This window comes from Physeter macrocephalus, chromosome 2, assembly GCF_002837175.3.
Source record: "Physeter macrocephalus isolate SW-GA chromosome 2, ASM283717v5, whole genome shotgun sequence".
NCBI classification, from domain to species: domain Eukaryota; kingdom Metazoa; phylum Chordata; class Mammalia; order Artiodactyla; family Physeteridae; genus Physeter; species Physeter macrocephalus.
This window is the reverse complement of record NC_041215.1, coordinates 69,370,334-69,383,493: the sequence shown is the minus strand read 5'-3', so window position 1 is coordinate 69,383,493 and position 13,160 is coordinate 69,370,334.

Here is a 13,160-nt window from a genome sequence, read left to right as displayed (position 1 = left end):
AAGGTAAGTGGGCAGAAGCTCATTTGATACTGCATTCCTGAGAATGGAACCTTTTATTTGCTGTCATAGTGATGCCTTTTAATTGTCCTAATAAATAAGCTTTTAAAAAGCTTCTAAAATGTTCACTAATAACACACTTTGGTCTTTAGCCATAGAAATGCAGAAATAATTAGAAGTGGCATTGTGTACACTGCCTTCTGGACTAGGCTGAAGGTGAAGGAGAAAGTCTCATGCTATCCTTGTCAGCTGCAAGGGTAATTACTGCTGGCTGAAATTACTCAACATTTGTTTATAAGCTCCCCAGAGCATGCTGTAAATAGATTGTCTGTTATAGTCCAATCACATTAAAACGCTGCTCCTTGCAAACTGCTACCTCCTGTTTTCTGTAAGCTAGACAGGGAAAGCCTGCTGTTCACTTACTGAGCACTGAGCGGGGAAGAGCTATGTTTAATGTGATTGTTTTCATTAGATTCTTCTCTGGCCAAGATCACATTTGTGTTTTCAGGGTCTGAATGCTAGTGGGGTACATTACTTTCATTAGGACCTTTTTATTCACTTTAGGGACAACGCGTTTCTTTATTAGTGGAATTTGCATGCAACAGTTCAGAAGGAAATGTTAAACAATACAGAGGAGTGACCATATACCTTCCCTTCCACACAGGGGATTTGTTTATCTATATTGAGTTTTAGGAAGTTCATAGCATTTACTGGTTATATCAGTTTGATTTCATTTAGCAAATACTTATGGAGTCCTCACAGTAGGCCTAATACTGGACTCAGTACTATCATGATAAATATGTATTGCTTTTAGGGAGACTAAAATCTAGCTGTGGGGAAAATGACTTGGATATGTGATAAGGTTAAAGACATAAGATATGTGATGAAATGAAAATTTAAAATGTAGTAAGTACCAAATGGATATGCAAGGTATACATGCGGATCATCAGCAAGCTTTTGTGTTTGGGGAGTGAGTAGAATTTACTGTTTTGGAACGGTAATAAAGCTTTATTAATGAAGTTAATTGTGTCCCCTTCAAAAGGGACCAGAGACAACCCAGACAGTAGTTAGCTCAGCTTTTTGGTGAACCTTGCTTTTGGTGTTTACTATTTTCCATGGAAGAGATTTTATTGACCCTTTAGGTTAGCTGTCCTGAAAGGTTTTGAATACAGAAGAGAATAGGAAATCAAAAGTAGCTCAATGGAAAGAACCTGGATATTCACTGAACCAAATCCTACAATAGTACAGGTTTGCTCCCTAATTGGTAATTAAGCAAGTTTAGCTATTTTGTTTTTTTTCATGCTGGAAAAAGAACTGGGAATAATTTCTGAGTTGTTCCTATTTATAGTTGACAATGATTTCCAAAATCTGGGTGATTGTGTCTTTACAGCAGTCTCAAATAAAAAATTGTATTTGACTTCATCAAGAGAATGAACTACTCTATAAACTTGTCTTGAAAAGGGACAGACATTGGAAGAAAAATATTGCAGAGAAGGGATATTACTCAGTGGATGGCAGGCACAGTAACAAGAAATGCTAATTGTGAAAATTCCGATCTGAGAGACAAAAGGATTAGTTGTGAAGTGGATAAAAAGTAGGTATATAGTCTTACTTTCCAGGAAATATTTAGCCTTTCCCGTCCTTTACACCATTCCAAATTTTTCTCAGAGAAATTATCCTTCCTTTTTATCTAGTCTGGAATTGATATGGGGTTTTGGAAATTTCCCATTTCCAATTATGTATCCTGATGTCACTGGCAAGCAGTACAAGAGAGAAAGAGATTTGAGTACCAGAAAGGAGGATTCAATTACATTTTACAATAATTTCTGGAAGTACCATATTCTAGGCTTTAGTGCAGAAAAGAGCATCAAATGCAGATCAGATTTTGGGTAGGCACAAATACTGCCATGGAAAGTGAGAGATGTTTTACATAGAAAGCTAAATGAACATGGGGATGCCAGTGGTGTGTTCATTTTGGAATTTTTGGCTAAATTTATTTTCAAGAGAAAAGTAAAGCTAAATAAAATCATTCTTTAGGGCTGGCACACATTGTCTTAAAATAGACTGAATCCATTTGTAATCTATATAACATTTTTATATGCTCCCCATTACTCACTTTTTGTCATTAGGAAAGCACTGAATCTTTAAAGAGAAACTTCCTACAGCTAAAAAAGACATTAAGGGGGGAAAATGCTGGGAGCCGTAGTGACAGGTACAACTAAGCTTGTATCCTTCCGTTCCCTGGAAACCAGTCAAACACTATCTCATCTTGCAATGGTTGTGTCTGATCCTCTGCTTCAGACATCTTCCTAATGGCAACTGCAGAGGTAACTCTCTGCAAATAAGGGCTTGCAGCCACTGGCATCCATCACATTTCTCCAGAGCAACATTAGACCACCCTAATGGGTACCCCCGTCTTCATTATGATATTAATTCTCTAAATTTCCTAAGTGATTTCATTTGTAATATGACAAAAGCTAGCTGCTCAGGAGACAAACTGTTTTCATCCCCCTCCTGCATGTTCACAAAGGCTTGCTCTCTTTAGTCTTTGGGGGAAAAGGAATTTGATAGCATCAGATCTCTTGTGATACACAAGGCTGCCTAACAGCTACACCACCTGCCAGCACTTCATGCCTGGCCTTCCAGCCTGAAGCTTTCTAAAGCGGTGGTTGATGAGTGGAACATGGATGTTGGTTTGGAAAGAAGCTATGTGGAGAGAAAACAGCAGCAGAATAAAAAACTCGGCATGGAAGCTGAGAGGGATTTGAGGGTAACAATGGGGTCAGAGAGAAGCTAGAAACAGAATCAATTGCAGTAGGCCTAGTTTGGTAGATGCTATCTAACATTGTGCCTTTTCTTCCTTGTACATTGTGGTCTTTGTTGTGGCTACAAATTCCAGGGCTGCCAACTGATACAACTCCAAAATATGGTAATTCATTTTCCTTTCAAAATGCTAACGTCTGTGGACTTTAATTCAATCTATCCATATTAGAATTAGCTTGTTATCTACAATGTTTACTAGGTATAAAACTTTAACAAAAAATCCTGTCTTGATCAGTATTGAGGATTTTCTCCTCACTGATCATTGTTTCTAACTAGATTTAGCATCACCGGATAGAATGTCTAAATTGGGTGACAAAATGCAAAATTATTGAGAAGTCCAGAATTGGTCAAAATACTGAAGCAGATTTTTTCTTTTTGCCTTTTTTTGGCAGTTTCTTGCTCTTAACTGCTGATACCTGTTTTGTTTAAAAAATTCTTATTGGAAAAGTCTAAGTAGGTGTACTCATTTTTAGTAAGGTATAGCCTAATCAGTAGTTCACTATTATTTAAAAATAATTTAAAAAACCAGTACCCTAAATAGAGATAGCACAGTTTAGTGGTAAGCATCAGCAAAAGCTGAGTTCTATTCTGCTAGCCAACTATGCAGTCTTGTAAAAGTGAATGAAAGAAATTATCTGGCTTCTGTTTCTTCAATTTTAAAGTAAAGGAGCTGGACTGTAGACTCCAACAAGTTTTAATATTTTATATTATTTCATATTATATTTGAATTAATATTTTAAGTATAGTATACCTGAATTTTTGTCTGTGTATGTTCAAACATCTGGTGTCCTTGCAGGATACATTTAGGCCATATCTCATTATTACAAATTTTAATTGAATATTCATATCATTGACCTAAAATTTCAGGATATTTGCTATAGCTCAGAATCCGTAAGCCATTATTAGATTTAGAAAAAATTTTTTTTTTTTTTTTTTTTTTTTTGTGGTATGGGGACCCTCTGCTGCGGCCTCCCCCGTTGCAGAGCACAGGCTCCGGACGCGCAGGCTCAGTGGCCATGGCTCACGGGCCCAGCTGCTCCGCGGCATGTGGGATCCTCCCAGACTGGGGCGCGAACCCGATTCCCCTGCATTGGCAGGCGGACTCGCAACCACCGCGCCACCAGGGAAGCCCCTAGAAAAAATTTTATAGCTTTTTTACTTGAATAGATTTCTTTTAGATTTTATTATTAATTGAATACAAACTATCAATATATATTATATATGTTGCCATTAGAAATATCAAAATAAAGATGTATAGATTTTTAACAAAGTAAAGCAATTATTTGGGAGTGATAAATTATATTCCCTTCCTCAAACCACAAATTCTTTAAAAGAAAGTTCTTTGGGACAAAAGAACATTACTGGATATTTCATCTCTGTTCCATCCGATTTTTCAATTTAAGATGATCCCATAAATTTCTTAAAGATTTTTGCCTTTTTGGTTTTAAAAATATATTCAAAACTAAGCTTTGTTTATTTAATCTAAAAGTTCTGTAAATGTTACAATGCTTTCCTTCAGAAATTGAGAAAGAGTTGATTGTTTTTTTTGACAATTCAATTTCTAGAATAAATCAAGTTGTAATGTTTTGCTTCTCAGGATTTATAGAGGATAAAGGTTATGCACTAATACTTAACATGAACCTTATGAGTATTCGCACAATATGTATTCAGACCATTCCCAAATTAACAATGTCTGATTTCAAATGGCTCTTATGTACAACGGCCAAGTGCTTTTGATTTCACTGCTGTCAGAAACTTCACATAATCCTGTTGCCTTCTTAGTCCCTTCTGTAGCACTGGATTTTCAGAATCCCTGGCCATGACTGTGGCAGAGCCTGGTGGTGTGAAGTGTCAGAGAGGGTACAGCATGGAGATTCCCGATACTCTTTTTTTTTTTTTTGCTGTACGCGGGCCTCTCACTTTTGTGGCCTCTCCCGTTGTGGCGCACAGGCTCCGGACACGCAGGCTCAGCGGCCATGGCTCACGGGCCCAGCCACTCCGCGGCATGTGGGATCCTCCTGGACCAGGGCACGAACCCGTGTCCCCTGCATCGGCAGGCGGACTCTCAACCACTGCGCCACCAGGGAAGCCCCCCTGATACTCTTAAAGGGTTTCATTGTGGGAGATGTCTTCCTTGGTTCCCAAGTTGGAACAGAAGAATTGAGTTACTGTTCAATCATCAGAATTTTATTGAGAGCCTGCTATGTGTAAGCCAAAACTTCCCCTCCAAATGTCCTCCTCAGAATAAAGCATGTTTCACTTTCTTCAGATGATTGGGATTATACACATCCATAGCATACACCTAAAGCATAAGGCCTTTGCTGTTGGATTAGTTCTGGATGGATGACATTTACTACAGTCTAAATAAAATATGAACAAATAAAAAATTATCAGCCCTCTGACATCTAACTGAAACTCTAAGTTAAATCTAATTTCTTTGAGTTCAGGGATCATTTCTTAATTGTATTTTATTATCTTCTTAGCATATAGTAGATGCTTAATATGTATCCATTGAATTGAGCTGAACCTACACCAAGATCCACAACTGATACATTTCTATGAGTTTACTGTATAGATATTGAAACTGATGGTTTGGAAGATTTATGTTATTAATAGGAAATATGCAAAAAATTATAGCATACTATTATGTTGACAGTAAAATACATAGCGTATTTTAATAATATCTTGGTGATAGGAATTTTTAATGACCAATAATTTAATTTTAGGTGTAAGCAAAAAAGTGACTAAGTTATTTTAGGTTTAGGTTAATCTTGAAACTCAGATTAATTTGAAGAATTATTTAAAATTATTTCTATATTGCTGTTTTTATAACTACTCTCAACTAATTTATTTTTAAGGTATTAATTCTTAGATATGTTTTTTTCACTTAAAAGTAAGCATATGAGCAAAGAAATCACCAATGACTATTCTTGCAGTGGTAAACTGGCATATTAGACATATACAATATGGAGATTGGAATGGATTTATCAATCCAGTGATTCTGCATAAACTGAGCCAGTGTGCTTGGGTTCCTCTTTCCCATGATCACCATCTACAAAGATCCAGAACAGGATTTAGACTCTACTCTATTGAGTGTTGTTACTTAGACATCTTTTTTTTCTGATCCAAGAGGCCCCACTAATGCCTTTCTAAAACATCTGTGAAATTCCTAAATTAATCTTGCCCTTCATGACTGTAAACTGGGGTTTGGGGTGTTTGACATAGAGAGGTACAAATTAGCCTTCCTGATAGAACATGCTTTCACATTGTGGTAGTCAAGTAGTGGAGGGCATAGTGGATACGCTAAGAAAATATCTAACTTATTGCAGTCATTGGGTGTTGGCTCACAACATGGAAAATAATGAGTCTCAATAGTAGTTTTTGATTTTTTAAATTCACTAGTGCAATGTGATATATACAGTGTAATAAGAATACCAGTCTAAAAATTAGGAACCTTGGGTTCAGGTTCTAGTTTGACCAATAAATGGCTCTTTGTCCTTGGACAAGGCACTTAATCCCTCAGAGCTTTTGTTTTCTTATAGTTTAACAGAAGGAATTGATATAAATAATTTTTCAGATCTCTTTAGAATTCTAAAATTATTGCTACCTTAAAAAACAAAGATTATGCTTCCTTAATTACTCATTTACAACCATTACTTACTCTTTTTTAAAAAGTAAGTAGAATGTTCGTTTCTTCTATTATTTAAAAGGTACTCGCAAAAGTAATGATTCTTTTTTACATAATCATGCCATTGTTAGTCATTGTTGTTGCTGTTTGAAGTAACCTTGGGATTTTCGGTGGGAGAGTTTTCTAAAAGCAGCTTTTTCAATAGACACTTTCCTTTATAGTAGCAACTTTCTATTATCATCTGTTATTGTTTCAGTGATAACAGAAGCATCAAGTCAAGTTGTAGTAGTGAAGGAAGAGTTTGAAAATTACTGATTTATTTTCCACTTGGTTTTAAAAAACTGTGTAAAACGTAGTGACAGAATTAAGTAGAAAACTACTAGCAATTGTCTTCTATACTCAGCTGAGGAAACCAAAAGAGTGTGCTAGAGTTAGAAGCTTTTACCTGTATAAAGATAGAACTCTCTCTAGGAGGAGACCTGTGTTTGCTTGGGAAGTTCTTCCCACAGATATCCGTGTGGTTTATCCTATGACTTTACTCAGGTGTGTGCTAAGATGTCACCTCATCAGAGAGAATGTTCCTAATACCCTGTTGAAAATAACATCCCCTGTCATGCTCGACCTCCTTCCTCTGATTTATTTTTCTTTACATAATACTTATCACCACCTAAAAGTATTTATTTATTGTCCATGTGCCCTCTTATCCCCAGCAAGAATAAAAGCTCTGTGAGAGCGGGCATGATGTATCACCAGTAGACACTGCTGTCACCAGTGCCCAGGACAATACTCGGCATTTAGAAGAAGCTCAACAAGCGATGAATGAATACCTGTGAAACGTTAGTGCTAAATTGAATCAAAGTGAAGTACAAGAACAGTGTGAAGTAAAGAATAGCATGGAATAAGGACTATTTCTTGCATCAGGGGAAGCCTAGTTTCTAGGCTAGAGCTTTCCAATCAAGTGTCTACAGAGACCAAGAAGTTAATTGTAAATATGCAGGTAAGAACATTAGGGAGTGGTAAGAACTATTGCAAACTGAAAAACATATCCATATCTAAAGAAATCCATACATTTCAAACACCTGGAAGCCAAAACAAACACAGCCATGTGCTATATTTGGCTCACGGGCCACATGCTTCTAATGTGTGCTGGATAACCTTTGTGGAACAATGCAGGTAGGAATGACCTTGTGCCCTCTTATGAAGGAGAAAAAATGTAAACCAAAATAAATAAAACCTAAAATGGAAGCCACCTGAACATAACATTTGAATAGCTATTGATGTAGAAGGTCACCAAAAAACAGAAGTGAGCCCTGGATATTGAACCTGATCGTGACATCAGGCTGTTTATAAATAACTAACTTGGTATTTCCAGGAGAACAATGGTTAATGTGATTCTAAGTATTCACTATAAATCAATATTTCTCAAGCTATACATCCCTAACTTCTAGACGAACACTCCTTTGTCTGCAATCAGATTCCTTTCAGAAAATGAGATCATTACAGAAATCATATTTCTAACGTTCCTTTTAAAGCAAAAATGACAAACTTGGACGTTCTGATTGCCATCTAGTCTTTCATTGTGTAGCATTATTTAAGGCTTCTTATGCCTTTCAGAACTCTTTAACAACAGTGCTGTATTGAAAATAAAACATGCAGGTATACAGAATATAAGTTACAGAAAAGTTTTTGTTCAGAGACATGCTTCATTCCAGAAAGCTGTGCTGACCCTAGGGTTCTTACTACACAATTTCAAACTACACTTAAAGGCACTTTAATACCTGGGTTTTCTTCTGCTTGTTTATAATTGCTCCAACTCCCACTCACCAAGTAATAGTTGTTCAGATATCTAGTTTCCCTTTTACCCCTGTATCTAGCTTAACTTCAGAGGTAAATCCAGTCTACAAATACCTGTATAGAGAAAGTTCACCTTGGGTACGAGGAGTACCGCTGCTTAGCTCTGCAGATACTTTGTGCTTCTTGGGTCTTTTTAATGTCTGCCATAGTAGTTAATATTAAAGCTAAGCTTGCAGATCAAAATGGAGGTAGCCAGCTCCCAATACACTGCCTACTTTTTAGGAATCTGTAGGGTTCAAAGTCAGGGGCATGGAATTGGTTGTAGAATTCTCTTTTCTCTCTGTTGATTTTTCTTCCCTGACACTCATCCAGTTCTTGGGATGGAAAGGTATATCTTCTTAGATATTCCTAAGTAAAAATAATAAACATAGTCAAGAAAGGTGGAGTCAGACCCCCAATATTTAAAGAGACTCCTCATGTGTCCAATTAATTCAATAGACATTTATTGAAAGCCTCCCATGTTCTGGATGCTGTGTGTGCCTTCAGCTGCCAAGGTTTACAGTCTGGAGGGGGAGATGACAGGCCCGCTGAGCACATTACATGCATAGTAGTACAAAGGACCACCAGCCAGGCATGCCAGTGGGAACATCACATTTGTCCATCAGGCAGACATTTTTTCTTAGATGTGTATGGTGGTGTATCATTATATCTCCTATTTTTTAATTTAAACAATTCCAGATTTTTAGCAGCATACCCATCCTAAATTCCAATCTAAATATTGACAAAAAGGAAAGGAGTGGTCAAAGATATGAGAGTTTTATCTGGATGTGCTAATCAGAAAGGATGTGTTTTGTGGTATTCCTCAAGCTTTATTCGTCTGTGAGGAAAAGTAAATTCCAGGGGTAGCCTAGTTCCCCAGAGGTCATACCTGGAAACTATTGACAGAAGTGCTGATCTCAGCTGTCTTGAGGGTGTTAGGAGAAAAGTGTGTGTCCCAGGCACTAAATATAGATTTACAGAGTTCCCATCAAATCATAATGTTCTGCAGGAGCAAAGACAGGCAGCAGATATCTGGGGAAGGAAAATGAAGTTTGAAGGAAGCCAATGTGAATGGTGCAAAACATGCAGCACCACTATCCGTTATGCACAACTGTGCACATACACATACATACGTAGTGAAAGTGAAAAACGCATGATTACCAAACTGGGCACACTCTACCCTCTCAACGCAATTGAGGCAGAGCTTCTAATGCATCCATGATTGTGGGTCAGTTGATATATACCTGGAGTCCTGTCAATAAGAAATAGGACTGTGCATAAAGCTCCTAAATTCAGTGTTTGAGTTGGGTAGAATGAGCCACTCACTTGCCCTTTTCCCCCTCCTCCTTTCTTCTCTTTTTCTCTTTTTTTCTCCCTCCGCTTTCTTGAATTTATGACTCAGAAATTATTCAAGCTGACTTAACGCTCTGTCATTTCTTCATGGGTGTTATATGCCTGTTCTTGGATTTTCATCTTATTGCTGGGTCTAGAAGCAGTGGTATATCATTACATTAAAACACTGTGTTATGCTGAATCTGTTGGCTTGGGTAACTCCAGTGTGGCAGAGCCAAACCAAATTCTGAAATGCTGCACTGGATCTTTTCTGCAAACATGAAATGGAGAAATAAAAGATTAGTTCTGTAGAGGGGGACATTCAAGATGGCAGAGGAGTAAGATGTGGAGATCACCTTCCTCCCCACAAATACATCAAAAATACATCTACATGTGGAACAGCTTCTACAGAACACCTAGTGAATGCTGGAAGAAGACCTCAGACTTCCCAGACGGCAAGAAAATCCCCACGTACCTGGGTAGGGCAAAAGAAAAAAGAAAAAAAGAGACAAAAGAATAGGGATGGAACCTGCACCTCTGGGAGGGAGCTGTGAAGGAGGAAAAGTTTCCATGCACTAGGAAGCCCCTTCACTGGCAGAGACAGAGGGTGGGTGGGAGGGAAGCTTTGGAACCATGGAGGAGAGCACAGCAACAGGGGTGCGGAGGGCAAAGCAGAAAGATTCCCACACAGAGGATCAGTGCCGACCAGCACTCACCAGCCTGAGAGGCTTGTCTACTCACCCGCCGGGGCGGGCGGGTGCTGGGAGCTGAGGCTCGGGCTTCAGAGGTCCGATCCCAGGGAGAGGACTGGGATTGGCTGCGTGAACACAGCCTGAAGGGGGCTAGTGCGCCACAGGTAGCTGTGAGGGAGTCCGGAAAAAACTCTGGACCTTCCTAAGAGGCAAGAGACCATAGTTTTGGGGTGCGCTAGTAGAGGGGATTCCTTCCCTGTCTGCCCACAGAAGGCAGAGCACCACCTACCCGAGCTCCAGAGAGAGGCGCAAGCTGTGGCTATCAGCTCGGACACCAGAGTTAGGCGTGAAACGCTAATGCTGCTCCTGCAGCCACCAAGAATCCTGTATGCAAGCACAGGTCACTATCCACATGCCCCCCCCTCCCTGGGAGCCTGTGCAGCCCACCGCTGCCAGGGTCCCGTGATCCAGGGACAACTTCCCCGGGAGAACACATGGCACACCTCAGGCTGGTGCACCGTCACGCTGGCCTCTGCCACCACAGGCTAGCTGCACATTCCAATTATGACTGCCATACCCCTTCTTCCTCCCAGCAAGACTGAGCCACAGCCCCCTAATCAGCCGCTGCTTTAACCCCATCATGTCTGGGCAGGAAGAGAAGGCTGAGGGCAACCTACATGCAGAGGTGGGGCCAAGTCCAAAGCTGAACCCCGGGAGCTGTGTGAACAAAGAAGAGAAAGGGAAATCTCTTCCAGCAGCCTCAGGAGCAGTGGATTAAATCTCCACAATCAACTTGATGTACCCTGCATCTGTGGAATACCTGAACAGACAACAAATCATCCCAAAACTGAGGCGGTGGACTTTGGGAGCAACTGTAGACTTGGGGTTTGCTGTCTGTGACTGACTTGTTTCTGATGTTTATGTTTATCTTAGTTTAGTTTTTAGCGCTTGTTATCGTTGGTACATTTGTTTATTGGTTTGGGTGCTCTCTTCTTTTTTAACTACTTTTTAATTTTTAAATTTTAATGATTTTACTGTGTTTATTTTATTTTATTATTTTATTATTTTTTTTCTTTTTTTCTGACTTTTCTTCTGAGCCATGTGGCTGACAGGGTCTTGGTGCTCTGGCCTGGTGTCTGGACTGAGCCTTTGAGGTGGGAGAGCCGAGTACAGGACACTGGACCACCAGAGACCTCCCAGCCCCCTGGAATATCAATTGGTGAGAGCTCTCCCAGAGATCTCTGTCTCAACGCTGAGACCCAGCTCCACCCAACGGCCAGGAAGCTCCAGGGCTGGATGCCCCATGTCAAACAGCTAGCAAGACAGGAACACAACTACACCCATTAGCAGAGAGGCTGCCTAAAATCATACTAAGTTCACGGACACCCCAAAACACACCACCGGATGCAGCCCTGCCCACCAGAAAGACAAGGTCCAGCCCCATGCAGCAGAACACAGCCACAAGTCCCCTCCACCAGGAAGCCTACACAAGCCACTGAAACAACCTTACCACTGGGGGCAGACATCAAAAACAATGGGAACTACAAAGGAATCAACAGCAGAATAACTGAGGCAGAAGAATGGATAAGTGACCTGGAAGATAAAATAGTGGAAATAACTACTGCAGAGCAAAATAAAGGAAAAATAATGAAAAGAATTGAGGACAGTCTCAGAGACCTCGGGGACAACATTAAACACAACAACATTCGAATTGTAGGGGTCTTAGAAGAAGAAGAGAAAAAGAGAGGGGCTGAGAAAATATTTGAAGAGGTAATAGTTGAAACTTCCCTAACAAGGGAAAGGAAATAGTCAGTCAAGTCCAGGAAGCACATAGAGTCCCATACAGGATAAATCCAAGGAGAAACAAACCAAGACACATATTAATCAAACTATCAAAAATTAAATTCAAAGAAAAAATATTAAAAGCAGCAAAGGAAAAGCAACAAATAACATACAAGGGAATCCCCATAAGGTTAACAGCTGAACTTTCAGCAGAAACTCTGTAAGCCAGAAGGGAGTGGCAGGACATATGTAAAGTGATGAAAGGGAAACCAACAACCAATTACCTACCCAGCAAGGATCTCATTCAGATTTGACGGAGAAATTAAAACCTTTACAGACAAGCAAAAGCTAAGAGAATTCAGCGCCACCAAACCAGCTTTACAACACATGCTAAAGGAACTTCTCTAGGCAGGAAACACAAGAGAAGGAAAAGACCTACAATAACAAACCCAAAACACTTAAGACAATGGTATTAGGAACATACATATCTATAATTACCTTAAATGTAAATGGATTAAATGCGCCAACCGAAAGCCATAGACTGCTTAGATCCAAGAAGAAGATATAACAATTGTAAATATTTATGCACCCAACATAGGAGCACCTCAATACTTAAGGCAAATACTAACAGCCATAAAATGGGAAATCGACAGTAACACAATCATAGTAGGGGACTTTAATACCCCACTTTCACCAATGGACAGATAATCCAAAATGAAAATAAATAAGGAAACACAAGCTTTACATGATACATTAAACAGGATGGACTTAATTGATATTTATAGGACATTTCATCCCCAAACAACAGAATACACGTTTTTCTCAAGTGCTCATAGAACATTCTCCAGGATAGAGCATATCTTGTGTCACAAATCAAACTTTGGTAAATTGAAGAAAATTGAAGTTGTATCAAGTATCTTTTCTGACCATAGCAGTATGAGACTAGATAGAAATTACAGGAAAAAAACTGTAAAAGAAACAAATACATGGAGGCTAAATAATATGCTACTGAATAACCAAGAGATCACTGAAGAAATCAAAGAGGAAATCAAAAAATACCTAGAAACAAATGA